The sequence below is a fragment of the Arvicola amphibius genome, chromosome 15 (assembly GCF_903992535.2).
Source record: "Arvicola amphibius chromosome 15, mArvAmp1.2, whole genome shotgun sequence".
In the NCBI taxonomy this organism is placed as follows: Eukaryota; Metazoa; Chordata; class Mammalia; order Rodentia; family Cricetidae; genus Arvicola; species Arvicola amphibius.
The window spans coordinates 42,843,841-42,871,256 of NC_052061.1; the positions used below are offsets into that span (position 1 = coordinate 42,843,841).

Sequence of the window (27,416 nt, forward strand, 5' to 3'; positions counted from 1 at the left end):
GTCTTCCCATCTATCCTGTTAGATCTTTCTATTTCATGTGTGGTACTGAAATCTGAATGCAATGTGTTTTCCTACCCTTGGTCTGAAGACAGTGCTGCTGTTTGGTCCAGCTGAAGGGCATGCATGGCTCAGGACAGCCTGGGGTTTTCAGTCCAGCCCTATTTCTCATCCCAACTCTGCCTGCTAAGCCGAGGAAATACAGCAAATGATTCCCAAGATCCCGTGGATGGAGAGAAAAGAAACCCTTCTGCCCTAAAGTTTCTTCTTGTTGGGAATTTGGTCACAACCAAAACAGAAGCAACAAACACACATGACACCAGGATTCAGAGCAACAAAACCATTCACCCCACCACAAACCACAGGAGCGAGGTCTTAAAAAACAAAACAAAAGAAAGCAAAACAACAGGGTTTCTCTGTGTAACAGTCCTATCTGTCCTGGAACTAGCTCTATATACCAGGGTGTCCTCAAACTCACAGAGATTTGCCTGCCTCTGCCTCCTGAGTGCTGGGATTAAAGGTGTACGCCACTACCACCCAGTCCAAAGAATATTTTTTTGAAGTTTTTTTTTTTTTTTGAGAAAAAGTCTCACTGTGCAGATCTGGCAATCCTGAAACTCACTATGTAGGCTAGTCTTTTTTTAAATTATTATTATTATTATTATTATTATTATTATTATTACACACATTTGATATATTTGAATATACAATGTATATTCAGTGTTTTCCCCTTCTCTAATTCCTCCATATCCTTCCCACCTCCCAATTTTATGTTCTTTTTAAAAGAAAAATCAAAACCATAAACAAGCAAAAGCTAAAATCCACCAAAACAAAAAATTAAACAAGGAAAAAATCCAGTAAGACAAAAAAAAATCACAAAATGAAACAAAATGTCCACAAAAAGATGGAATTTGTTTTGTTTTGTCCAACCACTTCTAGGCATGGGGCCTACCCTGAAGTGTGATTAATGAGCCCAGTAAGACTTCATTGGAGAAAAACTAATTTTTCCCTTGTGAGTGGGCATCAATAGCAGACGGCATCTTGGTTACAGGTGGAGATCCACGTCCACATCCTCTCTCGGCGCTGGGACCCTGTGTAGCATGAACCTGTATAGACTTTGTGCACGCTGCCATGTTCTGTGAGTGCATATGTACATCACTGCTGTTGTGTCGGGAAGACACTGTTTCCTTGGAGTTATCCATCATCTCTGGCTCTTCTGAACGCTGCCTCCTCAGCCTAGGAGCTGAGTGTTGGCTGAATTACACAGCTCAGGCCTTCCACCAACACAAACAGCCACACCGTGCCCGCGAAGAGAGACAAGAAGTACACTACATACCTTGACAGTATCACAGGAATTTCCACTTTATCCCTCCTCCCCTGGCCCAATCAGGCCTTGAACTTGGTCATTTGCCACTACTCCCAATGTGAATGTCTCGTGTATTTCCCACTGCACAAACTGGTACCCAGGCATCTCAGTCGGTTCTGACTGTTAGAACGCTGTAAGACAGGCTGGGTGCGTTACAGACAGCAGGGATAAGGGATGGGAAGTCCAGGATCGAGACACAGGTGTACCAGTGAAGCTGTGTGGACAAAAGGACAGACTGCAGGACACACAGCAGCTCCCGGTGCCACCAAGACGAACGAAGGGGTGACGGAGAGGCAATAAAGACTGAGGAACGAAGTGGGGTTTTTTTCTTTTGTTTGCTTTTAGTGTTTGTGTTTGTTTTACATTGGATTTTGTTTTTTAGTTAATATTCTTTGTTGCATTTTTATTTTATTTTTTGTTTTTTTATCTTATTTTTATTATTTCTTTTTTAGTTTTCCTTTGGGAAAAGGGCAGATATGGAGGGACAGGGAAACGAGTAGGATTGGGAAGCATATGAAATCTCCGGTGAATCAATATAAAAAAAAAAAAGTTAATGAAAAAAAGTCACTGGCCAGGCAGTGGTGGCACATGCCTTTAATCCCAGCACTTGGGAGGCAGACACAGGTGGATTTCTGAAATTTATTAAATTAAAATAAAAGTTAAAAAATCTTCTAATTATTCTGAGTGTGTGTGTGTTCATCTGTTTATGTACACTGCATGTGTACAGAGCACGCAGAGGCCATGACAGGGCAGCAAATCCCCCGGAGCTGGGGCTTCAGATTCTGAACTGCCACATCAGTGCTGGGAGCCAAACCCATATCCTCTGCAGGAGCAGCAAATACTCTGAACAGCTGAGCCACCTCTGCAGCCCCAACACACTGAGCTTCTCAAAGAGAAAAACACATACCGCAACCAACACAACCAGATATGGAGTTGATGTAAAAGCACCATTTTTTTTTCTATTTCAGATTTTCAAGAGTCCAGAACTGTATTACCCATATATTCTTCCTGGACAAAAATAAATAAATAAAAATAAAAATCCATAGCACCCACTGTAAAGTGAATCAAACAACAAATTCAGAAATGGGGCACATATGGCATAAAATAGGAGTAAAATTTATATCTGATGTCTAATCCTTCTCAGTGTGGTTATAGGAAAGATATCTTTTTTAAATAAGAGAGACCACTTGAAAATCTGTAGCAAAGTAGAAAGTCTCCAAGTGTTAACAAAAATCAGGACAAAGCCACCCTCGAAACTGAGTCCTGACAAGATAAAAATGGAGAAATGGGAGACTCCAAAGTGCAGAGCTGCGGAGATGGCTTGGTGATTACGGTACTCGCCACACAAGCGTGAGGACTGGAGTCAGGGCCCCAGAACCCAAGTAAATACTGTATGGGTGTGGAATCACATGTACAGTTCTAGCCTTGGAGAGAGGAGATAGGGAATTCCCCAGAACAAGCTGACTAGAGAGACTAGTCACATCGGCAAGCTCTGGGTTTGATTGAGGGGACTTGCCTCAGTGAATAAGGTGGAAGGGAGATCACTGGAGAATGATTCCCATACTAACGTTAGGCCTCCATGTGCACACGTACACACTGCACATGCACCAACATGCATGTGCCTATACTCATGTTCAGACAACATCTTCACAACACACACACACACATGAAAACATGGTGGGAAGCAATTGTACACTTAAGCAATAAAGAAAATGGAAAAACAGGAGGCAAATACAGAATTGTATATTTTGTAGACCAGAAGAGTCAACTAAAAAGATGACAAAGTCAACCCAATGGGAGTCTGCCCTGGGCACTGGTTACTACCCTGGGGGTAAGGAAAGGTGGTGAGAACGTTAGCCTCACAATGGCCACTGCCTACCTTGGATTCATCAGAAAGGTCAAGAAAATCTCCCCTGTCGTTTATCCCTATAGGTGACTTGAGATGATCCTGTATTTCAAGAGATTCTTACAAAAGCGAATGAAGAAAAAAATCAATCTAGAGAAAAATAAATTTATTCCAGCCCTCAGTTTAGGTCCACAAAAAATCCTTTTCCAAATCAAAATGCCAAGAACTCAGTCAAAGATACCCAGACACATGAGGAGAGAAGACAGTGTTCATAAGATCCAGGAGAAATATCATAAAGTACAGGCCCTCAGAGGCTCCTGGTGGGGAAATACCAGATACAGGTTTTACATGATCGGAAGCTAAAAGACAACATGAAAATCTTCAACAAAAAAAATGGACACTAAAAACTACACAGAGGAAAAATTTAAGATCCACACGAATATTTGAAGAATTTGGAAACTGAAATGTGGGTGAAATAGAAAAATAATGAAACAGAAAAAAATAATTAATAAACAACGTATACAGACTTAGATTTCAAAATGCAGTAAAAGAAAGACAAGTAAGAAGAAAGGTGGGCTACCTGAGGACTTCCTGGACTGATGGGGAGAAACAGCCCTATCAATCAGTCCAGCAAACACCAGCAGATGCCACCATGGAGGTTCAAAGACACTGGAGGGGAATCTTCAGTTCACTGGAGGAAATACTTGCAATCTGATAACTCTCCACTCGATGAAAAAAAAATACCCTTTAAGAATGAATGTGGACACGAGGCATGGTTGTACACACCATTAATCACTCATGAGGGAGAAGCAAGAAAACCTCTGTGAATTCCTAACTAAATCTACATAGTAAGTTCCAGATCAGTTACATAGTAAGACTCTATCTCAAAAAATTAAAGTTAACATGTAATAAAAATAAACTGGGGGCTGGAGAAATGGTCCAGTGGATAAGGGTGTTTGCTATCTAGCCTTGCAATCTGAGTTTGATGCATGGAACACACATGGTAAAAGAGGAGAACCAATTCCTACAAGTGGTCCCTCCACACACGGCCATCACACACATGTACACATTTACATAAATAAGTAAACTGTAACAATGAATGTGTAATTAGGATAAGCAAGATGAAGGAAAATTCACTAAAGGAAAACAAAGGATATTCAGAAAATAACTCCAGGTGCAAGGATGGAGATTGAGAATAACAAAAAAGACACATACAAAAATGAGAATCACAAGGACATCAGAGAAATACAAGGTCCTGTAGAAACTCTTCTGTGGGGACAAAAGAGCTCTGAGGTCTCTCCATTGACAAGAAGAGGGTAAAATATCAGCAAGAGTGAATCTAGTTTTCTGCTGTAAGAGAAAGAAAGAAAGAAAGAAAGAAAGAAAGAAAGAAAGAAAGAAAGAAAGAAAGAAAGATGAGAGAGAAAGAAAGAGAGAGAGAAATATGGGGGATAAAGAAAGAAAGAGAAATATGGGGGAGAAAGAAAGAAGAAAGGAAGGAAGGAAGGAAGGGGAGAAAGAAAGAAATATGGGAAGAGAGAGAGAGAGAGAGAGAGAGAGAGAGAGAGAAAGAGAAAGAGGGAGAGGTTAATAGGGCAAATGGGGTGGTTCAAGGTAGAGAGACTGGAATGATATAAGGTAAGTCAAAAAAAGAGAAGAGAAGAGGAATAGGATTCATTTTTATATAATATGCCCAGCTACCTAGGACAGAATCACTAGGTTGTTATGCAAAAACATACAGGCTGGGAGAAATGGGAAAGACTATATAATGCAAAAGTGTGAGGAGCATAGATCTGAAACAGAAGAACGCTCCAGACTACTGCATTAGTAGCAAAGACACTCAACCAATTCATATTAACCATGCTCCCATTCACTTCACTACCCTCGCTACTCAACAAGGAACTCAACTGAAACAGCATGTAGGCAGTACACTACTGGAGCGTTAACTGCCAGGATAATTGCATATTTTCATGTTATAAAACCATGCTCAGGGGCTGGAGAGATGGCTCAGAGGTTAAGAGCATTGCCTGCTCTTCCAAAGGTCCTGAGTTCAACTCCCAGCAACCACATGGTGGCTCACAACCATCTGTAATGGGGTCTGGTGCCCTCTTCTGGCCTGCAGAAATACACACAGACAGAATATTGTATACATGATAAATAAATATTACAAAAAACATGCTAATAAAATGTGTATTTTTTAATTATTAAGGTGGAAGGAAAAAAGATGGAGGGAAGAAGGGATGGAGGGAAGAAGGGAGGGAGGGAGGGAAGAAGGGAGGGAGGGAGGGAGGGAGGGAGGGAAGAAGGGAGGGAGGGAGGGAGGGAGGGAGGGAGGGAGGGAGGGAGGAAGGGTATACAGTACAATGGTTGTATTAAATCCAAATATGCACACAATTATATTAAGCATAAATGATATAAATATTCCAAATAAAATATAAAGGCTCTCAGGAATGCCAAAGGTCTAATTACATCCCATTTACAAAAATACAGCCGACACATCTGGTTACAGAAAAGGTAGGTGTAAAATGAGGGGAATGCACATCATGCAATCACTAAAAGAACATGATATGACTCCTAATCACAAAAAGAGAGACATAACTTTGCCAAGTGTGGTGGTGCACACCTTTAATCCCAGTACTCAGGAGGCAGAGATAAGAATATTTCTGTGAGTTCAAGGCCAACCTATTCTACATGCCCAGTTCCAAGTTGGGACTGCATAGTAAAACCCTGCCTTAAATCAGAGAGGGGGAGAGAGAGGAAGGGATGGAGGGAGAGGCTCGGGGAGAGAGAGGGAGAGAAGTGCAAAAATCATTTTTATGATTAAAAAGAATACATATTTTATATTGCCAAATAGACCAGTATCCTAAGGGGTAAAGAGAAGTTACAAATTTGTATGTACCTAATATCACACACTCAAATTTTAAAATTTATTAGGGCAAACACTAACAAAACTATAGTAAAATAAACAATATAAAAGCTAGCAAATTTATAAGGAAAAACAGGCATACCCTACTCAGAACAGAAATATTAGTGCCCTCCTCTTGACAACTGATAGAGAAGCATCCTGATTCTCGGCTAAAAACATGAAAATATGATTGATATAAAACTCAGAACTGTGGCCTGAAGGTCATACAAATCATATTGTACCCAGCAAATGTATGCCCAAAACATAAATAAATGAAATGAAAGCCAGATCTAAGACAGAAAACTCTTACAACACTAGCAGCAAAACTACTCAAAAAATTACACTAGCAGAAATAAAAATTGTACAAATAGTCAAACCAAAAGAAAGAAAAAAATCATGATTAACCAAAACTATAAGCTGAAATAGTATAAATTTCAAATATATCAGTATTTATAATACTTTTCTCTATGTATTATCATAGAAACTTACCACATATATTACAAGAACATAGGACTACAAATAAATCTTATCATAGGCAAACCTAGCAAGATCTAAGAAGTTTGTCTGATACAATTGATGATTTATTTAATATCTCAGTTATCAATATTAATAATTTATATAAAACTGGTATAGAATTTTATGCTTTCAAGTGGCTATTTTTCTCAAGTATCAATAAAATATTCATCTTATATTAAGTCAAAAGAAATTCAAACACATTGCAAAAAGGAATTAAATTTCTTACTCATAAATCTAGTCATGTGGAAAACCCTGAAAATATAAAAACAAAAAGGGAAACAAAAGTAGTATTAAACTGATTATATCAAAATTTATAAACATCCTTCCAAATAATCATTTAGTAACAGGACAAACAGCAACTGCAAATACATTCTATTTCTATTTTTTAATGACTATTAGAAGACTATATTGGGGCTGAAGAGATGGCTCAGCAGCTACCAGCACTGGCTACTCTTATAAACCCCAGGATTTAGCTCTCAGCACCCACATGGCAGCTAACAATCACCTGTAGCTCCAAGGGATCTAATGCCTTCCTCTGGTGTTCACAGGCACTGCACACATGTGGCACACACGTATATACAGGTAAACACTCACATGCATAATACTTTAAGACTATATATAATAAAACACTACAGTTAAAGCCATACTCTGAAAAGAACCTATGGCTCTATGTGTTTTCTTTATTATTTTTAAGAATCAAATGTGAAAATAATTGATTTAAACACTCAACTCAGATTGCCTACTAGGCAATCTGATCGGAAACAAATCAAGATTAAGAAAAAAAATTCTCTGGAAATTAGTTGGTAAATATGCAACAATCTGGTAAGTTGGACAGATACGAAGACCCAGGAATTGAAGAGTTTGGCATGAATATGCCAGAAGAATATTTTAAATACAAATATATTTACAATATTGCTATTCATCACAGCCAAGCATAAAAAGAAAACAAGAAACCAAAATAATCCCAAATACCTATTGACAATAGAACATATAGATTCCATACATTTCTATATTTTGTATTTGTAATGGTCTATATTATTATCTTAGTTTTGTTTTTGTGACTATGATAAAACACCCTGACAAAAGTGACCTAAGGAAGAAAAGGCTAATTCCACTCATTCAATGGAGCAAGGGTCAAGGCAGCAGGAAGTGAAGGCAGCTAGCCCCGTTACATCCACAGTCAAGAACAAGGGGCAATGAATTAATTCATGCATGCTGGTGTGCGGCTCACTCTTATACAGATCCCGTACCTAGGGAATGGCGCCACCCACAGTGGGCGGCCTTCCCAGTTCATTTCACATCATCTACATAACTCTCCACGGACCTCCACATGTACCAACTAGATCTAGACAACCCCTCACCGAGACTCTTCCCAGGTGACTCTCGATTGTGACAGGCTGACAAAACTCACCACCCTGCTTTTTAATGTTATATATTATGTATCACAATAGTTTTTTTGGTTTTTTTTTTTTTTTTTTGGTTTTTCGAGACAGGGTTTCCCTGTAGTTTCTAGAGCCTGTCCTGGAAGTAGCTCTTGTAGACCAGGCTGGCCTCGAACTCAGAGATCCGCCTGCCTCTGCCTCCCGAGTGCTGGGATTAAAGGCATGCACCACCACCGCCCGGCTGTATCACAATAGTTTTATGTATGGCATATGTGAATATGCACCCACGTAGTCTCGCAAGAAATCTACTACTTTAAAAAAAATTAGCTACATCAGTAGGAGGGAATCTCAAGAACATAATGCTGAGCCGAAAACAAGACGCAGAATTCATATGGTTTTAGTCCAATTCTGTGAAGTGCAGAACCTGGAAAAAAACCAAGCAACTTTTATCTTATGGAATCCATATGTTTTTGGGGTGAAACTCAAAAAAAAAAAAAACTCAGGGAGACACCGAACCTGAAATTTGGAAGAAGAGTCATCTGCTAGAGCAGGGAAAGGACACCTGCTGTCATAGGTCATACAAAGGGCTAAACGGGGTTCTTGAATTATGGCTTTAGTACATCCATCTTTACTATTAAATTGAATGCAGATATCTGTGGTGATCTTTCTGCTTGTGCTGTAAGAAATAAAGCTTGCCTGAAAAATCGGAGTGTGGAGCTAGCTACACTAGTTAGCTATAGAGGTCAGGCAGTGGTGGCACACACCTTTAATCCCAGCACTCAGGAGACAGAGGCAGACGGGTTTCTGTGAGTTCAAAGCCACTCTCAGCTACATGAGATTGACTCAGTCTAAAAGAGAAACAGAGCCAAGCAATGGTGGCTCACACATTTAATCCCAGCACTAGGGAGGTGGAGTCAGGAAGTGATATAACTAGGGAGAGAAAGGAATATAAGACAGGAGGAGACAAGAGCTCGGGAATCAGTTTGAGGTTTCGTAGAGAGAACATTCAGTCTGTGGATTCAGTCTGAGGATTCCTAGAGATAGGATCGCCTGTCTGGTCTGAGCATTGGCAGAGGTAAGAACTAGTGGCTGGCTGCTCTGCTTCTCTGATCTTTCAGCATTTACCCCTATATCTGACTTGGGGGTTTTTATTATTAAGAACAATTAGAATCCACACTATGTATATCACTTTTATTTCTACATTACATTTCACAATTAAAAGTACAAACAACTAAGTAGATGAAGGAACGGATGATGGTGAATCAGCAAACTGCACAGTGTGTAAGACAAGAAAACAAAGCAAAGAACTTACTTTAAAAAAATAATGTTAGAGGCAAACTTTGGTGGTAAAAATGATACAGAAAAGAGGAAGCCAACCATCTTAGGAAGGGCAAACAAATGTAAGAAAGAGATGCTTCAAAAAGGTTGGAAGAGACTCTTTGTGCCTCTGGGTATCTGTTAAAATGAAGATGCCATGCATGCTGTCTCACTGATGTAAAACACCAAAAGTTACAAAAGAACAAAGATATGGAAAATCAACTCATTTACAAATATTGCCAAAGCTATATCAAAAAATATTCCAGATGTAGAAAATGTAACCAACTTCTTTCTTTCATGGGCCTTTAAGAAAGTCTAACTGACCTGTCATATAAACCACCCTTGAAAATGGAGAAAATGAAAGACTAATCAATTAATTTCAAGAAACCAGCATGACTCTGACATTAAAACCTTGACTAAATTAGCACATACATAAGGAAGAAAAAAAATCAGAGGTCAATCACATTTAAAAATGCCAAGACCCAAATTCTACCAGAGCAACTGGCTCAACTTAGAATAATAGCAAAATGAAAATGCATTGTCATAAAATATGATTATTTCTAAATACGGAAGGTCACCCCTAAGAAGCTTGTTACAAGAACTAAAGAGATGGCTCAGTGGTTAAGAGCACACACTTCTCTTGCAGAAGATCTGAGTTCAATTTCCAGCTCACAACCACCTGTGACTCCAGCGTCAGGGGATCAGACTCCCTCTTCTGGCCTCCACAGGTATTGCACACACATGCACATAACATACAGAGACACATACAGGTACCAATGGCTGGAGTTAAAAGTGGGCTGTCATGCCCATCCAGAAGTGATAGAGGTCTCTGGAGATCTGAACTCTGGTCCTCATTCTTGTATAGCAAGAGCATTAATCACTTAGTCAACTCTCCAGACTCTACTCTGTGTGTGTGTGTGTGTGTGTGTGTGTGTGTGTGTGTGTGTGTGTGTGTGTAGTGAGTATATATTTCTTTCTAATCTAAATCACTAAAATTCTTCATTTACTTTTTAAAACATGGAGCCAAGAGAAGAAACTGATTAAAATATAGTTGAGAAGATGAGGCATGAGCTCCTATGAATACAGCTGATTTCAAAACTATAGAGCCGTACCTAGCACCACCTAAGAATGTAAAGACAGCCTTATGAGGAAAGTGGCAGGATTGTGATGGCCATTCTCTTCACCTTGAGAAAAATAAGAACTGCATGTGGGGCAGGAAGACAGACACAAGATTATCTTCTCATTTCTATTAACCAATAGTTTTCCGTGAATTCTGGACAAAAGTCCTAAAATGCTTTTGTTTTCAATTTTTGGTGTATACTTACTAAACATGGTCCTGTGTTGCACAATGACATTTTCATACAATCTATGCTTCTTGTTAAACATAATCCCTATCCCCCTTAGACCTCTTGTTCCCCTAGTGTTTACTTCTAAGTTCACACTGTATACACATAAATTATTCCAAGGATCTTCATAAAATGTAGGAACCAAAAATGAGAGAAAATTTGTAATATGTATCTTTCTGAACTAGATTAATTTGCTTAATATGAATATTTTCAGTAGCATCCATTTTCTTGAAAATGTTCTAATTCTACTCTTATTTATGGCTGGAAAAAAAACTTCCATGTAAATATGGACTGTGCATTCCTTATCTATTCCTCTACTTTTGGATACTTAGGTTGGTTCCATGTCACAGCCTTGTGACAAGTATCACAATTATGCTAAGGAGTAACTGATTCTTATAATGTATTGACTTGGAGGACTTTAGTGGAAACCCCAGCAGTGGTACAGCTAGGTCATATGGTAAATCTTTTGCTTGGTATTTGCTGTTGTTGTGGTTTTTGTTTCATTTTGCTTTTTGATAAATTTCCACTTGTATGTCTATAATGGCTGGAAGAAAGAAATTGAAGAGGACATCAGAAAGACTTCCCACACTTAGGTATTGAAAAAAGTAACATTGTGGAAATGTCTATATCATCCAAAGAAATCTACAGAGTCAATGCAATTTCCACCAGAATTCTAACTCTTTGTTGAAAGGCTAAAATAAAAGGTCTCTAAATTCATATGGAAAAACAAAGATTCTGCATAGTCACAATAATCCAGAGCAGAAAGACCAATGTTGAAGGCATCACCATCCCTGATTTCAAGTTATACTACAGAGCTATAGCAATGCAAACGTGATACTGGCACCAAACCAGGCACCTAGATTAGTGGATGAGAATAGAAGATCCAAAATAAACCCATGGAGCAAGAGCCATCTGATTTTTTACAAAAATATACATTGGAGAAAAAAACAGCCTCTTCAACAAATGATGCAGGGAAAAGTAAATGTCCACATGGGGAAGAATGAAACTAGATCCCTCTCTCTCCTCCTGTACAAAAATCAACTCCATGAATCCCTTAGTCTCCTCCTGTACAAAAATCAACTCCATGAATCCGTCAGTCTCCTCCTATACAAAAATAAACTCCATGAATCCCTCAGTCTCGCCCTGTACAAAAGTCAACTCCATGAATCCCTCAGTCTCCTCCTGTACAAAAAATCAACTCCATGAATCCCTCTCTCTCACCCTGTACAAAAATCAACTCCATGAATCCCTCAGTCTCACCCTGTACAAAAGTCAACTCCATAGATTTCTCTATCTCACCCATGACAAAAATCAACTCCAAGGGAATCAAAGACCTTCATATGAGACCTGAAACTCTGAAACTGTGAGAGGAAAAAGTAAGAGAAACACTTCAAGATGCAGGCACAGGTAAGGACGTTAGGCAGGATTGAGCAGATGTCCAGGTGCTCAGAAAACCTGCTAACAACTGACAAATTAAAACCCTTCTGCACAGCCAAAAAAAAAAAAGGTTAACTGAATGAAGAGGCAGCTTGCAGAATGGAGAAAACCTTTGCAAAGTATCCATCTGATGGAGGATTAATATCAAGAATGATAGAATATACAAAAGACTCGAAAATAAGCAAACAGTCAAACAATCCAATCAATAAAGAGGCTAATTAGATGAACAGATGCACAGTAAAGACAGTTTCAGGGAAAAAAAACTCTAAACAGGTTACAGTGTGTTTAAAAATACACATAGGCTTGGGAGAGAGAAGAGAAAGAGTAACATATATAATTTTAGCTTTTAAAAATTAGGGCTTTTTGGTGGTTCTTTTGAGACAGGGTTTCTCTAGCTTTGAAGCCCGTCCTGGAACTAGCTCTTGTAGGCCAGGCTGGCCTCAAACACAAAGAGATCCACCTGTCTCTGCCTTCTGAGTGCTAGGATTAAAGGCGTGTGCCACCACCTCCCAGTTTAAAAAATTAGTTTTAAAATAATAAAACAAAGTCCTTAAAAGGGAGTAAAATTATATAAAAGAAAAAAGCCACATAAAGATGGAAACTACACAGCGTCTGGATACTGTATGTTACTGTGTTGTCTTTGAATTTTTGACTGCTGAGGAAGGAGCAATAGCTGCTAAAAGACATTTGATTATAAATGCTGCAGGATTAAACTAACCTATATATTTTAAAAATGTCTTGATTTCAAAATAGAAATCAAAAAGGTATGTTACTTTGGGAAAGAGGTTCTGCTTTTATTTCCCTTTTTGGTTTTTCAAGAAAGGGTTTCTCTTTGTAACAGCCCTGGGTGTCCTGGAACTCACTCTTTAGACCAAGCTGGCTTCAAACTCACTGCTTTTATTTCCACAGAAAATAAAAGGCTATGGATTCGTTCAAAGTGAAAGATGATCAGGTTTGATCGAGGAAGACTCCCTGAAATGAAGACTACAGACATAAAGACATAGACCTAGAGGAACTACAAGACACATAATGTATATTTTACCTGTTCAAACACATAAAGAAAAATCATCTTTGGCTGACTTGTGTACAACGTACGGTTTATATTTGCATTATTGCTGATATATATGTTACATTTAACAGTTTATGTATTTTCAAAGCAAGGGAACCAGATACCAGTGAAGACAGATGACGTCAGTGATCCAGCATCCAGAACAGTTTCAACGTTGCTGGCTGAGATGGTAGAACATCACAAACTATCCCAACCAAAACCTAATAACTACCTTGATTTTCTCAAGGTTCCCTCAAAGATTACCAGTGCTCCCAAACAACAAGAAGTAGTCTAGTGAACAACACACAATTCCCAAAAGATGGGTTATAGACATTTATTATCATTTAAGAAGGGTTGGTTACAAGTTGTTATTGGTAATGATCAGGAAAAAAGCTGAACAAAGGAGATTAGATTCAAGAATGTCTTTCTGAAAAAGAAAAATAGTGATATAATATAGAAATAATGAGATTAAAAGGTAGATTATTGAATCTACTTTAATCCAAAAATAAATATTAATTTCAAAATATTTTACACTGGTATGAATTTTGATTTATTAATACAAATTTCAAGTTAATTTTGTTATACTGTATGTTTCTACTCTTGTTTAGAGTATTACAATAATGCAACTCATTTAACAATGTAATATATAATTAGGAAATACAGATTAATAGACATCTACAATAGTCAAACTTATAGTGATGTTAGGTATATTTTCAAAGTCATACACAGATGTATTTAGATAGATAGATGATCTTTAAACACATCAAATACCTACAGAATATGACATTTAATATGTTTAATAACCTAAGACTTTTCATGGCAGTGAGACTCATCTGCTCTTGGCAGCATCGATCTACTTCAGAGAAGATGATGGGCAATGAAGAAAATCCATATGGACTTTGCGTTCTTTACGGAAAAAGCTAGCCATTTTTGGCAAAGAAACTGTCCTTGCCTCAATCGCTAACAGTAAACTGTTCAAATTGGATGAGCAGGACACAAAAGAAAGTAACTGCCAAACTTTGACAAGACAAAGTAGGACAGTTCTTCAAAATTCATTGCTTCTCAGAAAACTTCATCAGACATACTAAGCCTGTAAGCCAAAATTGAATGCCCCAACATTACAGAAGAATTTTGGGAGCAAGATGTCCCTGTCATTAAGTAACATTTCACTCTTCTGGGTTCTTTGATGGAGTTGAAGATGAGATAGTCATTGCTAAAGTTTTCCTTAGTTATGGTAAAAGGTAAATTAGGTATAAAACTTTAGACTTACAAAGATAAAATAATATTTTCTCTAATTTTGCCAAATACAAATGAACTGGCTATTGTAACAGAAATTGTCATTTAATAACTTTGGTTATATATAGTTTTACTATGTTATAAACTTCCTTTTCAATTAGACAAATGTGGGGAAATGTTGTGGACTAATCCTTCTGTAAAATGTGAATATTTTACTCTGATTGGTTTAATAAGGAAGCTGACTGGCCAATAGCTGAACAGGATAAGGTTAGACAAGAGAGCCAAACTGAGAATGATGGGAGGAAAGAAAGGTGGAGTCTGGAGTCACCAGCAGATGCAGAGAGAAACAGCAAGTTGAGAGAGAAAGTTTACAAATGTAAACATGAACACAAAAAAGGAAGGAAGGTCACAAATCAGTCACTAATTGTAAACTGCAACTAACTAGAAAAAGGTAAACCTAAAGCTGGAAGAAGCATGAAAATTACAAGGATTGGCCCTAAAGGAGAGAATGAGGAAATGAGAAAAAATTCTTTAAAAATTGGTTCTTTGAAAAAAATGAACAAAATTAGCTAAGCCACCTGAGGAAATTAAAGGATTCAAATTGCAGAAAGGGTAAATTTCTAGAGACTAAACAAGAATAAAAGTAATTTTTAAAAATGCTACAGGGACTAGAGAGATGGCTCTGTCTTTAAGAGCACATACAGCTCTTGAAGAAGAATCACGTTTGGGCACCCACAGCCATGTCAGGAAGCCCCACGTGGCCTCTATTTCCAGCTCCAAGGTATCTTACATTCTTTTATGAACTCTGAAGGCACTGTACTCACACAAGTGTACATCTATACATAGACATATATATAATATTAGTTTAAAAATTAAATAATGCAAATACATGAAATATTCTGTTTTACCCCCAAACTAAGGACAGACTCACCAATATACATACAATAAACACAAAGAACCAAAGTAGACAAGACCAGAATAGAAAATATCCACAAATCAAAGTTAAAACACTAAATATACATAACAAAAAGTGTATTAAGAGCTACAAGGAAAAAAAAGCTCAAGTCACATATAAAGGATAATGAATCAATCAGAATACCAGCTGATTTCTCGGTGGAAATTTTAAAATTCAGAAGAACTGGAGCAATTGATTCCAAATGCTTATAGACTATGCTAGCCAGATTAGACTAATATAGCCAACAAAACTATCTGTCATAATGGAAGGAGGAGGGGAAAAAATTCCATGATATAAACAGCCTAAATTTTTTATATTCAACAAATCAACCCTAAAGAAAACATAGTAAGCAATATGTTTTAACTGAAGAGAATAATGAGCATATCAGAGAGACTGTGGAAAGAAACACAAAGTCATAATTATTTACAACATAAAGTATCACTGAGAATACAACACCAAAAATAATTAACACAAAGGCTGCAATTAACACACGTATTTCAATGATCTCAATACTCCAATCAGAAGATATAAGTTGATTGAATGGGTCAAAAAAATCCATCTTTATGTTGTCTACAAGAAACACTTCTTACTTTTACAAATAGGCACTGCATTAGTGTAAGAAAAATGGCCAAAGAGGACTCCAATAAAATGGGACCAGGAAGCAGGCAGGTGTCACTATCCTAATATCTGACAAAATATACTTCAAACTAAAACCTATCAAAAGAGATAAAGAGGAACACTTCATTCTAATCAAGGGAACAGTTAACAAAGAAGATATTACTACCCTAAACATACATACAACAAACTCTGGTACACCCAATTTCAAAAAAAATGAACTACTGGATTAAAAGACATTAATTAATATTAATCCATTAATAGTGGGTGATTTCAATACTCCACTTTTTCCAATAAACATGTCATCTGAACAAAAAATCAATAAAGAAGTATCAGAATAAGTTGATATCATACATCAAATGGACTTAACAGATGTCTACAAAATCTTTCATGCAAATACCATAAATTTACATTCTATTTAGCAGCACACAAAAGCTTTTCTAACACAGGACACATCTTGAGACAAAAAACAAAACTTTACAAACTCAACAAAATTAAATAAGACTTAAAATTTACCCCCCAAAAAAACTAGTAAATATACAAAATTATTGAGATTAAACAACCCATTACTGAATGATGAACAGATCAAAGAAAAAAATCAAGAAAGAAATTTTAAATGTTTCCTAGAAATAAATGGAAATGAAAACACAACATAATAAAACCTCTGGGACAGACTGAAAGCAGTGCTAAGGGGAAAATGTATAGCTCCGAGTGCCTACATTTTATAACTCAGAAAGAGCACAAATAAATTGCCTAATGATGCAACTCAAAAATATTAGAAAAACAAGAACGAGACAAATCTAAACTCAGTCAATGGCAAGAAATAATGAAATCAGATGGAAATCAATGGACTAGAAACTATGAAGATAATGCAAAGAATCAATAAATCTAAGAGCTGATTAAGAAAATAAAATGGACAAATCCTTGGCCCAATGAACAGAAAAGAAAGAGAGAGAAGGAGAGAGAGAGAGAGAGAGAGAGAGAGAGAGAGAGAGAGAAATAGGTAATGAGGGAGGGAGGGAGGGAGGGAGGGAGGGAGGAAAGAGAGAGCCCAAATTAACACAATAACAAATGAACAAAAAAATTACAACAGACCTGAAAAAATTAGAATATTATTAGGTATTTTTTTTAAACTATACTCTGTTAAGCTGGAAAATCTAAAAGAAAAAGATGAGGGTAACTGTAGCTTCATAGAAGGAATTTGGCAGTGACTCTTGCGTTTCTATATTATGAAATACCTTAAGGAGTATAGGTATTAGGTCTTCTTGGAAGTTCTGGTAGAATTCCGCATTGAAACCATCTGGTCCTGGGCTCTTTTTGGTAGGGAGGTTTCTGATAACAGTTTCTAATTCTTCGCGACTAACAGGACGATTTAGAGCATTTACCTGGTCCTGGTTTAACTTTGGTATATGGTATTTATCTAAAAAACTGTCCATTTCTTTTACATTTTCCAATTTTGTGGCATACAGGCTTTTGTAGTAAGATCTAATGATTCTCTGAATTTCCTCTGTGTCTGTGGTTATGTCCCCCTTTTCATTTCTGATCTTATTAATTTGCGTGTTCTCCCTCTGCCGTTTGATTAGTTTGGCTAAAGGTTTGTCAATCTTGTTGATTTTCTCCAAGAACCAGCTTCTTGTTTCATTGATTCTTTGGATTGTTTTCTGTGTTTCTATTTTGTTGATTTCTGCCCTCAATTTGATTATTTCCAGTCTTCTACTTCTCCTAGGTGAGTCTGTTTCTTTTTTTTCCAGAGCTTTCAGGTGTGCTGTTAAGTCACCAATGAGCGCTTTCTCCGTTTTCTTTAAGTGGGCACTTAGTGCTATGAACTTTCCTCTTAGCACTGCTTTCATTGTGTCCCATAGGTTTGAGTATGTTGTGTCTTTGTTTTCATTAAATTCAAGAAGGGGGGAGGAGGAGGGAAGTAGATGGAAATTTTTAAATATAAAAAAAATAAACCATGAGAAAAAAAAAAGAAAAAGATGAATATCTAGGTTCAGTCAAACCAAGAAGACAAAAACCTAAACAAACCCATAACAAATGAGGAGATCTAAACAGTAATAAAAAGCCTTCCAGCTTAAGAAAAAGCATTCCAGAGCCAGATGTATCCACAATAGAATTCTCCCAGACTTTCAAAGAATACTACACTAAATCCTTCTTAAATTATCCAAAAAAAATAACAAAAAAATAGACACAGAAGGAACACTCACAAGCTCCTCTACAAAGCCCAGTGCCAGTCATATATCAAAACTAGGCAAAGACATAACAACAACAAAAAGAAAACAACAGGCCAATATCCCTGATGAAAACAGCCAAAAATGTTCAATAAGACACTTGCAAGCAAAATAGAGACATATTTTGAAAAGATTGCCGATCATGACCAAGTTGGATTTACCCCTAAAATGCAAGTATGGTTCAATACTTGCAATAAATGTAATAAAAAATTAAAGACAAAAAGCACACAATCATCTCAATAGACACAGAAAAAGTCTTTGATAAAATCCAACAGCCTTTGTGATAAAGCTTATAGAGAATGTAAGCGTATGCCACAACATAAGAAAATCTACATATGAAAAACCCACAGCCAACATTATCCTAAATGAAGAAAAGCTTTAAGCAATACACCAAAGTAAAGAACCAGACAGGGATGTACACTATACCCACTCATTTGCACTGTTGTGCTCAAACAGAAGCTGGAACAATAATTCATTTGCAGATGATATTATACTATACATTAGAGGTCCCATAAACACTACCAGAAAAATTTCTAGAAATGATCAATTCAACAGTGTGGCAAGTTACAGAATCAACTTGTACAGATCAATAGTTTTCCTACACACCAACAATAAACATACAGAGAAACAGGTCATGAACGTACTCCCATTCACAATAGCCTCCAAGGAAAACATCTAGGAATAAGCCTAACCAAGGAAGTGAAGGACCTCAACAATGAAAACGTTAAACCTCTGAAGAAAAACAGGGAAAGACACTAGAAAATGCAAAAGCATCCCAATTTCATGGATTGGTGGAATTAAAATTATGAAAATTAACATTTTACCAAAGGCTACTCACAGATCCAATGTAATCCCAATCGAAATATCCATCTCATTCTTTGCAGAAATAGAAAACCCTATATGAAACTTCATACTTATATGAAACCACTAAATAACCTGGATAGCCAAAACAATCCTGAACAAGAGCAATGCTGGAGGGATCACCATTCCAGATCTTAAGCTATATTACAGAGCCATGGTTAGAAAACCAATATGGTACATGCACTAAAATAGACTTGTAAATAAATAGAACAAAATTGAGACCCAAACAAGAATATACATAGCTTTGGCCATTTAATATTTGACAAAAATGTCAAAACATAAGCAAAATAAAATAAAGTTTCTTCATCAGACAGTATAGGGAAAACTAAATGTCCACATGCAGAAGAATAAAATTAGCCCCATGTATATCACTTTGCACAAGAAACTAACTCCAAGTATATCAGGGACCCTTAAATCATAAAACCTGAAACCATTAGAAGAAAACATAGTCAGTACCCTACATAGTAGAGTTGTAGGAAAGGACTTTCTAATTAAGACTCCATTTTCCCTAAAATTAAGGCCAACAATTGACAAGAGAGACTTCATAAAACTAGAACTGTACAGGTTAAAAAAAAGTAACACCAAATGACGAGGAAGCCCACAGAATGGGAAAGAATCTTTGCCAGCTATGTGTCTGAAAGAGGATTAATATCCAAACTATATAAAGAACTCAAAAATACAGAAGCAAGAAACAAAATAATGACCCATTTAAAAACAATGGGCCTGGGGCCTGAACAAAGGATTCTCAAAACAAAGAAAAATTAAGAAGAAATTTCTTTAAAAAGTCCATCTTCCCCAGTAATTAGGAAAATGAAAATAAAAGAACTCTGAGATTTCATCCAGTCATAATAGCAAAGATCAACAAAGGAGGCAACAATAAATACTGGAGAGGGTATGGGGAAAAGGGAAGTCTCACTCTCTGTTGGTGGGACTTCAAACTGATACACTCATTATAGAAATCAGTGTGGAAAAATCTCAAAATGCTAAAATTAAATCTACCATATGACCCAGCTATACCACTCTTTGGCATACAGCTAAAGAACTCAGCATCTTGATCAGGCACGTTTACCGCTGCTCTGTGTACAACAGCCACCTAAATATCCTTAAAACTGACAAATGGCTAACAAAAACGGGTACATGTGTACTGCATTACATGGAATACTATTCAGCTGTAAGAAAAAATGAAACCATGAACTTTGCAGGTCAATGAATGGAACTAGAAAAGGTCATGCTGAATGCAGTAACCCAGACCCAGACAGACAAACACTGTATGCTCACTTTCACTGGAAGTGCTTACCTTCCCATCTTCAGATATAAGTACATATCCTGGAGTAACTGCAGAAATCAGGGGAGTCAACATGGACTATTGCTGTCATGGGCAGAAAGGGAAACAACAGAGAGAGAAATAGGAGGGTACAAATGATATAGTTGGGTAAATGAGGCTCCCATTAGGGATAAGGGAGAAAGATAAATAGAAAAGAAGAGGGGACAGTAAAATAACAGTGAAAGTATCAGAAAAAAGTCACGAGAAATCATACTATTACCTACCTACCTAAAAACCTGTAGAACACATAAGTCTGTGCATGAATAAAAACATAGTTTAAACAAAATTTTGTCATCTGGGTTGACAATGCTTCTTCCAAGAGTCAAAGACAATCGATCTAACGAAAATGCCAAGACCATACATAAGAAGCCCTCTTTTAAGTTGTAAGTCAGGTTGTCCAATAGACTCCCAAAACATTGCTGATGACTGATATGACCTCAGCTGGCCCCAGAAGTAGAAAGTATTGCTGAAGACACCATGCACTTCATACGGAGGGCCCATAGGTCCATGAGCTGGAACACCTGAATGCATCCTTCCTGAGGACTAACTTCCGTGGTACCAGAAGGAACCATGAAAGCTTCTACGAAAGGGAAGCAACCAACAGTCCTGCCCAGATTTAATGCCTATGAACCACAACAAGGACCAGCATGGCACAATAACCCTTATTGGGAATTAAAGGCAGTCATACCTTGGTGGTAACCAATTGCTCCCTAATTGGACTTAAGATCTATTCAACAAAGGGGAAACCATGCCTGGTACTGGAAACTTCGTCAACTAGACTGGGTTAGTAAAGTCACAGATCTTGAAGGAGAACCTGTGACTACCACTTTACTAAACCAGAATAATTCCTAACAGCATTCTAAACTTTTGTACTTGTGGTGGTTTGAATAAGAATGGCTCCCATAGGTTCATATATCTGAATGCTTAATCATCATGAGTGCCACACCTTGAGGATGGGGGGTATGGATTTCCTTTGAGTAAGTATGACATGGGGGGGCTTTGATGTTTCAAAAGCCCAAGCTAGACTGACAGTCTCTCTCCTCTCTCTCTCTCCTCTCTCTCTCTCTCTCTCCTCTCTCTCTCCTCTCTCTCTCTCCTCTCTCTCTCTCCTCTCTCTCTCCTCTCTCTCCTCTCTCTTCTCCTCTCGCGCTCCTCTCTCTCTCCTCTCTACGCTCCTCTCTCCTCGCTCTCTCCTTCTCTCTCCTCCTCTCTCTCTCTCCTCTCTCTCTCCTCTCTCCCCCCCCTCTCTCTCTCTCTCCTGCCTATGGATCCAAATGTAGGACGGTAAACTACTTCTCCATCACCACGTCTGCCTGCATGATGACAATGAACTAAAACCCCTGAAACTGTAAGCCAGTCCCAATTAAATGCTTTTATTTATAAAAGTTGCCATAGTCATGGTGTCTCTTCACAGCACTAAGATAGTCCTTATGCCCATGGGTAAGTGTAATCTTCATCCCTCATCAGGGAAAGTTTTCTTGGCCACATACAGAGACCATTACAGAAAACCACAACCAATCAAGATTCAGAGTTCTGGAGCCCAGTCCCAATGAATACATCTAGAAACCAATTCCTGCACAAAAGCTCAGGGAACATTGCAGAAGAGACGGAAGGAACACTGTAAGAGCCTGGGGATCAAGGAGTTTGCTGTGAGAGTGTGTCCCCTCACAGCATCAGAAGCTATACCTGTAGAGTCTCACTGACAGTGTCTACACACGAACTGAACAATGGCAACACTAGACGTGCCAAAGCAGACAATGGGAAGATCACTGGTCCTGTACAAAGAACTGTGAGTAATTAAAGAATGCTTGGAGAAATATTCTTCTCCAGGGATGAACACACCAACTGGTTATCCAATACCAAGTGGTTAGCCCTGACAACTTACATACAGGTAACATTAGGCAGAGTGAGCAGGTTATATTTAAGAATATACACGCATGTAACAACAATCAGTGGGAAAAGAGACAATGAACGTCAGAGAGCAAGGAGGTGTGTATGGAAGGGTGTGGGAGAGTAAAGAGAAGGAGAAATGATGTAATTATATTATAATATTAAAGAATAAAAAGGAATAATAAAATGAAATAAATCTTTTAAAGAAAGACACTATGAACAACTGCACATCAACAAACTGCATGAACTAGAAGTATTTCTAGAAATACACAAGTGATAAATTGACTTTGAAAAGAATAAGAATAGAAACCTTGTCCTAGACAGACCTCTGCCCTAGTTAAGGTTACCATTGTTGTGTTGAAACACCATGACCAGAGCCACTTGAAGACGAAAAGATTTATTTTGTTGACACTTCCACATCACTATTAATCACTGAAGGAAGGCAGGACAGGAACTCAAACAGGGCAGGAACCTGGAAGCAGGAACTGACGCGGAATCCATGGAGAGGTGTTGCTTCCTGACTTGCTCAACCTATTTTCTTATAAAACCCAGGACCAACCACCATCCCAGAGGTATCACCACCCACAGGACCAGGTCTCTCTAATTAAGAAGATGTCTTACAGGCTTGTCTGCAGCCCAGACTTATAGAAGCCTTCTCAACTGAGGCTCGCTCCTCTCTGATGACTCCAATTTGTGTTAAGTTGACATAAAACTAGGAAGCGCAACTGACCCCTTGTCAACATGATACACAAATATATCACTGTTAAGCCACAACCTTTCCTTCCTGTTCATCCCCAATATCACACATCAATATACATATTACAATACAAAACACTTCACAAATTTAAAAGGTCCCACCGTCTTTACAAATTCAAACAGTTGAAAATGCAGTGTATTTAAAAATCCAAAATCTCTTTTTAAATCTAAAAATCTCTTTTAAAATTCAGTCTCTCAACTGTGGGCTACTGTAAAACCAAAAATAGATTCTGTCTTACTTCAAGAGGGAAGAACCAGGGCACAGTCAAAATCTCAACAAAGTCAAACAAACTCTAACACTATAAAATATAACTCACTGTCCAATATCTGGGATCCGCTCATGATCTCCTGGGCTCCTCCAAGGGGCTTGAGTCACTTTTCCAGCTCTGCCCACTGCAGCATACACTGCTTGTCTTCCAGGTCACCCTGACTCCACTACACACCCGCTGATGTTCTTGGTGGCCATCCTATGGTACTGGCATCTCCAAAATGCCGGGGCCTCTTGCTGAAACCAGTTTGTACTTTCGCCAATAGCCTCTCCTAGACTCTTCGACTCTCTTTGGGGACTCAAGTCATGTCACACAATTCCAAGTCTCAGCTGCTCTCCATGACTCCTTCATGCCTTCAAAACCAGTACTAACTGGGTGACTCTTACACTACCGAGTTTGGCTACCAGCACGAGGTGCAACCTTGGTCACCTCTGAACACAGCTTTCATGTACTGACTCTAAGGAAAGACTTCCCAGAAGATTTCACCTCGATGATGCTGCTCTCTTCCTAATCACCACTGATTTCTCATTAACCAGCATCCATTGTCCCAGTAAATCAAAGAGATGGCGTCAGTAGTTTCTGGTGTCTTGCTGATGACAGCTGATTGTTTAGCCCCAGCTAACCAAAACCACATATTCTCACCCCAAAACAGCAAAGGGCCATGAATAAAGTCATTAAGGGACCCTCAAACTTCCCTCTGAAACTTCTCAAACCAGACCTCCACCATCTGCTTTGCTCTCAACATTCTTATCTTCCAATCTCTGCCATGTTCGATACAGAAGATGAGAAGATGTCCCAATGAGCCCCACCGCAGCAGAACACGCATCCACTCAGAAAGCTGCGTCTACTGTTTAAGGAAAGCTATGTACATTCTAAAGGCAGCAGCTCTGTGGCTCGCTTCCTCTGTCTATTAGCCACAGTCTGCTTCACGGTCTCCACAAACATCTTGTTCTTCCAAGTAGACTTTAGGTTTCAATACACGCAAATAGAGAGTGATGTAAATATCAAGACAATCAAATTCTCCCCTTTCCTCTTTATAACAGCATGGATTTTGGACTCTACTACTTGGTTTGACTTCCAACAGTTGACATGTGAATTGGTATTTCTAGGAAAATTCAGCTCTCAGAGTTCCTCATAACGTCACGGCCTGTGATGTCAGTCAGGGGGAAAGGTCAGACTCATCATCACTAAGAAACTTTCTCAGGACCCAAGCTCACACGAAGCTGCCCTGGACTCCCTCATTAAATCTTGCACAAGAACACAATAATGTCATCAAGATTTTCAAGGCAACTCCCCAGAGGAACACAGGAAGACACTGCTTCTACCCCATGTGTAACACACGGAGAAATCAGCAATGCAAGCAGCCAATCTCAGACACTTGTCTTCTTCAACAGTCAAAGGGGCTCTCACATTTTATCACCAGCTAAAGATGCCCAGGAAAGAGTAAGCATGGCATTGGAACTCTCGTCCAAGATTTAGTGATCCTCTGAAAACCGGACTGTGTTGTCTTATTGACAATGCAATGCTCCCATTAAGACTGACTTAACAGGGAAGTGATTGTCCACCAAGTGACCAACAAAGATGCAGAAGGGGAGCTCTAGAGTTGAGCAGAACAAAAAGATTAGGTATTCCTTTCAGCCTTGTGCCAAAGAATCTATAGAGACCTCTGAGACAAACACAGCTCTCATGAACATGAAGGACGAGAGCATATTAATTCTTCCATTGAATGGATTTTTAGTCTCATCCTGTGCCACGTGCTTAAGACGGAAGACATGAAACAGATCCAAAGCTCACAATCTAATGAGAGATTTTGAAAATAAGTTGAAACATTTAGAGTATACGCAGGCAAGTTTTAGAATACCAAAAGAATGGGGTTGTATATGAAGAACATACAAAGGAAAAGAGAAAAGCTTTAAGTTCCATTATATAGTTTGACTTTCAACCGGTGCTTAAATTCCAGGAAGAACCTGGGTGTTGGGGTTCTACATAATGTTCAGGGCTGTGATGGCACCGAAAATACAGGTGTAACTTTATTCACCATCACCCAGAGACTTCACCAAGGCCAAGGCAATGCTTAGCTCCTCCAGCATCCTTTGCTAAACCTTTAGGCAACAAGGCTTTGCCAAGTGTGGCACCTAAGCAGAAACCGGGAGGAGGAGTTGAAACTAGGCTCCCGGGGGTAGAGCACGGTTGACAATTGAAGCTGGTCCATTGTGTAGAAGAATGTTGGAGGAGATCAATCATGAATAACGAGATATTAAAGAGTGAAAAGCAGCTCTCTGGGTAGAGCACACTGCACACAGGGTAACAGCAGGAAGAAAGGGGGACAAACCACACAGAGCTGACGTGCCTCCTAAAGATACGCTGCCAGAAGATAGCACACCTGATTTTTTTTTTCCAGATCATGATGAGGGCACCCCAGAGGAAAGCTGGCATGAACACCTGAGAGGTGCCAGAAGGACTCAAACGACGGAAGGTATTCCATGAACTGCAGCGATGAGAATGAAAAAGACGAAAGACGGACCCCAGAAACATACAGGCTGCTGGTTCAACAGAGCACACACCGTGTCTGAACAGAACAAAAGAGACCATATTTCTGGCTTGGGAACGGACAGATGTGGGCTAGAAGGAAGATCCTGAGTTTGGCTTTTATATATTGAGTTTAAAGGGCCCAGCTTTAGTTGTTAGATAGTTCTAGGGCTCAGAAGAAGAATCCAGGCAGGTGTCAGAGACTTCAAAGTCAGTGATCTGGTCTGGAACAGGAGGTCAGAGGAAGCCTGGCATAGACTAGTCATCATTTTGTAAGCCGCCAGGCTTGAGATACAAATGGCAGAAAGTGAGGACACAGAGACGACCAAGCAGTGGGAGACGTTCCAAGAATGAGGTGGGGTGCTCAAGAGGCGTGATACCCTGTAACATGTCTCCCTGTCTGTGGTTCGTGTCACATGAGCAGTTGGAATCCTATCACAAGCTTGATAGGTGGCTAACATGTCAGTACTCAGGGCCAGCTATGAGTCCCCAGAAGGTAGCAATTGACAAATGATATCTTCAAGAGAGGCATCAGTGTGGCAGATGTGAGTCCAAGACTTGCCCATCAGTAAATAGCAAGAGATTATGTCAATACAAGGATGTGGCACTCAGTGCAGGGCTTCTTTGGGGATGAATAAACCGTCCAACAGTTGCAAGGAGACTCTCTGCTGACAAAACCTCACAGACGTCTCAAGGGAGCTACCCTGCCCCATCCCACAGAGCAACCTTCAGCACTGAATAATCAATCCAATACAGGGGTCTAAGAGCTCCATCCCCTTGCCTCAACTGGGGATGCTTCTGAAGGCCCACCTTTATAACGATCAGCGGGGATTTAGCTGCCATCTTGCTGTACATCAACACCTGTCTAGTCCTGCCTCCCCAACATCCTTCCAGGCCTATTTCCTGACAGTCTCCTAGATTCTCTCTAGATATCAGTTTCTCTGTTAGATTGTCTCCAGGCAACCCAATCTGGAATGCATAGTGTATATCAAATTGGACCAACCCACTAAGGCTCGAGTGTAGAGGCAGAGATGCCAAGGGCAGAGGCAGCAGAGCATTGGGTGCCCTTTGTGTGTGCTCATATGGAGCAGCTCTGCCACATGCAGTTGATGATGACTGGCTACTCTCTGTCCAGTTGTTGTCCACACCGATGAATGATGGTTTGAAGATTTTGATTTGCCTAGAGGGACTTCCACTACCTAAGTCTATTAAGGATCCAGTGGCAGGGAAAATGATAACTTCAATTTCCAAGGCCATCTAAAGGACTCTTCTCGGGAGAAGGCTGACTATGCCACACACAGGTAAAGGACGGCAAGCATAAGGTAGGCTGGAAGCAGAGGCTTTCAATATTTTCAATCGCTCCATTCACTGAGCGGTGACTTAAGACCACTGTGTAACGAGCAAGGTCCCACAACCTGAGACTACAAGCACAAATGTCTAGTCATAGTCTTTCTGCCAATGAGCCTGGTATCCAGCAGGAAACAGGGGAACTCAACCATAGAGCACTTTGCCAGACAAAGCAGACACGTGGCCAATTTTGGTGTAGATGTCTTTTCTTAGTTTAACACACCAGTTAGTTTTCTTACCACT

At 38.9% G+C, this 27,416-nt stretch overlaps 1 protein-coding gene across 1 annotated transcript in view; it reads right to left on the reverse strand.

Annotated features, from left to right (window-relative positions):
• The window catches only part of Cdyl2 (chromodomain Y like 2), a 158,823-nt gene that overhangs the window by 113,282 nt on the left and 18,125 nt on the right, over positions 1-27,416 (reverse strand). The gene's annotated exons all lie outside the window — the stretch shown is intronic.